This window comes from Cajanus cajan, chromosome 4 (assembly GCF_000230855.2).
Source record: "Cajanus cajan strain Asha chromosome 4, NIPB_CcT2T_4, whole genome shotgun sequence".
Taxonomy (NCBI): Eukaryota; Viridiplantae; Streptophyta; class Magnoliopsida; order Fabales; family Fabaceae; genus Cajanus; species Cajanus cajan.
Genome location: NC_138520.1, coordinates 10,415,754 through 10,420,827, shown reverse-complemented (window position 1 = coordinate 10,420,827; position 5,074 = coordinate 10,415,754). Strand labels below are relative to the sequence as shown.

General features: G+C 36.2%; 1 pseudogene; it reads right to left on the bottom strand.

Annotated features, from left to right (window-relative positions):
• Window positions 1-2,533: 2,533 nt before the first annotated feature.
• Window positions 2,534-4,485, bottom strand: LOC109797768 (hydroxycinnamoyl-CoA:piscidic acid hydroxycinnamoyltransferase-like; annotated as a pseudogene).
• Window positions 4,486-5,074: the final 589 nt, after the last annotated feature.

The following is a 5,074-nucleotide window of genomic DNA, read 5'->3' as shown; positions in this document are numbered from 1 at the left end:
GTTCTCCCTCCAGAATGGCCCGTTCCAAAGTCAGAACGGCCCGTTCTCCTAGTTGGAACGGCCCGTTCTGGGCCCGTTCTCACTAAAAAAATTTAGTATAATTTTTAAGCTTGGAACGGCCCGTTTTGCTTTTGGAACGGCCCGTTCCAAGTTACCAAAACACCCCTTAAATTTTTTTAAAATTGCGAAAATGCCATCAGTAATAAAATTACAAGAATACCCCTATACCTTTATAAAATTTACGAAAATGCCATTGATAATTAATAATAATAAAAAAAATGGGTATTACAGAATCCACTCTAGAGTTGTGCATCCGTCTTTTTATATTCAATAAGGTAAATAAGGGAGTGAGAAATCTCGCTCTAGGTGTAGGTTTGTATATTGAGTAGTGAGATTATCCTTCAATCATGTGTATGATGTATGCCTATGTATAAGAGATTTCTCCTAATGTTTTTGTTTTGCTCTCTATTCTTTTTACTCATAATTAATGGTATGAATTATTGGAATGTATGATCAATTATATGTTTTAGATTGTAATTGTATGATTTGAAGTTTCTTAGGATTCCTATGAGAAACTCTAAGAGACCTTGAGATAATTTGTGAAATTATTGATTGATATGCGTAAATTGAGTGATTTGAAATGTTAATTGCATGTTCTAGAGTAATTTTATCGATTGCACGTGTTTATGCATGAAATTGGATGTGAGTAACTTGTAGTTGTTGAGGTGACATGATTTTTACGAAGGAAGATCACATTCTCTCTCAACGAGACATGCAAGGTCACTCAACGAGAAGCTTCAAGGAGCTTAATTAGCTCACTTAGTTAGATATTGGTCGCTCAACAAGAAGCCTTAGGGGACTTAGCCCACTTAGTTAGATGATTGGTTGCTTAGTGAGAAGCCTTAACTCGCTCAACTAGATGTTGGTTGCTTAACTAGACGTTAGTGGCTCAACTAGATGTTGGTGGCTCAACTAGATGTTATTTCCTCAATGAGAGGCTTTAGGGAGCTCAACTCGTTCAACGAATATTAGGTGGTTGTTTTATCCTTGTGATCTTGATACTACCTTTTTACTAATGATTAGTTGATTTATTTGAGAATGCACATGAGATATATGAGGTGATATGAGCATTATGTTATATGTGAACTGAGATCATGTGTATGTTATTGCATTGAGTTTGTTTGACATGCATCATGTGAATAAAAGATGTTTTTTTAAAGGATACGATATGAAATACATCATCAGGGAATGTTCCTTATGTAAAAGCTTGGGAAGCAACCTTGGAGATAACCTAGTTTGGAAGTCCTAGTCATTTCATCATGAGCATGAGATGTATCTTGTGCGACTTAACTATCTCGACCATACCTTGATAATATATCCTTATAGTGAGAGTGTACAGTGACTTGACATGTATTCTTAGACTATTTTATGTGTATTGCTAGCAGCAATGCACAAGTGTGATATGTGATGTTTTATTGGCACCACATATACATGAAATCATATAATTTGTGTCCATTGCATAATGCATCATAATGTAACTATTATTGTTTATTATGCTATGCCTAAATGACAATGGTCATAATGTTTGTTTATGCATGTTATATCTTGTATTCCTTATATGTTTTTGGCTATCCAATTTTTATTCTTACACTGTGAGTCAGATTGAGATGTTTCTCACTCCTTATGCTATGTGTTGTTTTCCCCGGTTATTATGCAGGTAATCATCAGCATAAGGTTGAAGATATTGATGATGAGATTTAGGTTTTAGTGTTGAATTTTACTTTGATATGACATATGACATCGGGGCGTAGTTAGTAATAGATTAGGATATTGTTGTATTGAATTATTTTTGAAAACATTAATTTTATTCCTTATGATTTCATTGATTATGTCACTATATTAAGTTATAAATGTGATACTTTCTGCTTGAACACGTTGAATTATAAAGATCATATTATTCAAATTAATTTATTATTTATGTATTATAACATGTGAGATAGAAGGTGTCACATTATAAGGATAAAAAGATATATATTATAGATAATATAGATCATAAATATTAATTCACATTTGTTGTCAATATTTTAGTATGCTAAAATTGCACTAATATTTTTTTTCCATGCAATTGTTAATTTTTTCCAATAAAAATGTACTTAAAATATGAAAATACATAGAATTATTATAGCCCAATAGAAGAAAAGAGCCCAAACCAAGTCCCACATTAGTTTTCCCTTGCAATAATAAACTAAAACTAGATGTTTATTGTTGCACAGGTTAAAATGATGTACATATATTATATTTAAAAAAATTAAAATTATGTTAAATTATTATATTTAATAAATGTAAAAAATTGAAATAGTAAATATAGATAATACGACATTAAATTTTTATTGTGATTTTAATTTTTCAAGTTTATTGTATTATTAACATAATTTTTAGACAAATGAAAACAATTTATTTTTTATATTCTAATTTAATTATCAGAGATATTAAAAAATAATTAAAATTAAAGAAATAAGTAATAAATATGTCATTTATAATAATATATAAAATTAATTTTATAATAATGGTTGATTAAAAAAAACGAGTCAAAGGATGTATGTTACACTTAACATATACATCTCACCTTACTATGTGAAATCCTGCTTAAGAAAAACATCATCATTCAAATCAGGGAATCCATATTGAAGTCTACAAAACCTTAATCACTCTATAAAATTGACCAGATCTCAATTATTAAAACAACTTCAAAGCAACTACAAAGTTTTACTACTTGGATCACACTCCATGACACAGAAGAGTAAAGTGATCAGGAATCACAATTTGGATGCAGGATTCTCTATATCCTCATAAAACAACTTGTTCAAATGATCTATAAGCGAAGCCTGCAAACAAACAGCAACAACAAAGCCATCACCCGTAGCAGTGTCCAAGAGGAAAGCCTTCCCATCAGAGTTAATATTCCCCGGAAGCAAACAAAGGGGTTTCCCCCACCCAAAATCCGTCTCCAAATACGCAAAATTCGTCCAACCAACCACATACAAATTAGGCTCTCGCCCCTTTCCACCACCAGAGTTATAAAACACGTCCCTCAACAAATCCATGTCCTCCAAACTCCCTACATAATCAAGAGCAGACCTCACGTACTCATCATTCATCTTCTCCACCGCTTCCCTCACTCTCCCCACAGCATAGCCAAGAGGCTTCCCCATGATCCCATCAAAGGAACAAGTTTGCGTCACCGTGGGAAACGTTGCATTCCCGAAATATGACCAAGGGAGAGAAGGGCTTAATCGGTTTCTACAATTCACCAACGTGGTCAACCTTGTGGGTTGACTTCCATTTCCATTGACAACATAACGCACCTTACAAACACACTTCCACAAGTGACCACTTATAACCTCAAAACTAGTATAGGGTCTTGGAGAACCATACCCAGTTGCGAAGTCTGAAGCTTTGTCCTTCAGTTTCTGAACTTGAACTTTCGTGAGTCTCAGAATGGCCGTACCAAGCACTTCATGTCCGTTAATTTCTGTCGAAAAATCTAACCGATCATGATTATCTTTAGCGAGATGTGTGGTTTCTTCTGCAACCGTAGAATTTGATACCTGATGATCAAGTTGTTGAGTCCAAAGGGGTGGTGGGAAAAACTCGGGGTGTTGGAAACGCGGTGGTTTATTGAGTCTTCTCGAGTCCAAGATGCTTCGATCGTGGAGAGGAAAGAGGGTGGAGTCCAAATTCTCTCCTCTGGCGAGTTTGGCCCACGTGTTGACGAAGCCAGTGACGGAGGCGCCGTCGAGGAGGGCGCGGCAGAGGGCGATGGCGAGGGTGAGGGTGCCGCAGGGGAAGCGCGTGAGCTGCGCGACGAGGAGGGGGACATGGGCGATGGGGAGAGTGTAGTCGATGGCGGCGACACGTGGCTTGGATGAGGAGGGCTCCCTGGGCGTTGCAGTGGAGGATGTGGCGGCCGCCGGGGAGGCGGCGGAGGCGGCCGGCGAAGGGGTAGTAAATGGTGAGGGCTTGGGCGAGGGAGGTTGCGAGAGTGTGTGCGGCGGCGGAGGAGGGGTGGTGGGTGGCGGCGTAGATGAAGAGTTGGGTGCCGTGGTTGGGGAGCTTGATTTGGTCGCAGAGGGAGAGGATGAGGTCGGAAGATGGGGTGGGGCCGGAGGGTGTCACCACGTGGGAACTCTCGATGCTCATCATCTTTTTTTTATTCATGCAAAGGAAAGGGAAAGAAGGTTGGTTAGAACACCTGGAGACTGGAGTTAATGGAGTGACAAGCGACAAGAAAGAAAGAATATGATAGAAATGATGCCTCGTGAATCGTGATTCATTTTTTATGGGTTTAATTACCTTTTGTTCCTTCTACATCATCAACTTTCCGTTTTACTTGTTATTCTCGTAAACACTTGCTTTTAAATACAGGTCAAGAGGGATTATATTCCATCCGATCAATATTAATCATCTCAATCCAAATAAAACAAAGCGGTTTAATTCGGATTATCGGATTTTTATTAAAAATTAAAAATTCAATTTATTTAATTTGAATATTAATTTTGATTTTTAGAAATTAGATAAATTTGACTAATTTAATATATTATATTATTATTATTATTATTATAATTATAATATTTTGAATTATCAAATTTGGATTATTAGTAAAAGATAAAAAAAAGGAACAAAGCATACCGATAAATTGAAAAAGTTGACAGCTACACTCAACACTTTGATCTTCAGAGTTGAAAATAACTTTATGTCGCCTTATGTCCCCAAACAAACATACTTCATATTCGCATAATTGCAAGTTCTGAGTGCAGCTACTCAAAAGAAGATTGCAAGATTTTTCATATTCGCCATGAACTAAAGAAAAAATGGTAGGAGTGTACACATCTCTAGCATTTTTTAGCAACATGATATTCATACTCAATGGTGGCATCTTTTGGTTCATCTCATAGTTAGACTCTATCTCCTTGTATCGCATGCCCTCGAACGCTTCTAACATGAAGCACCGAAAGAATGCCTCATCTATGAGTCATTAAAATGACTTGCAATAGTAGGTTTTACAACTTATTGT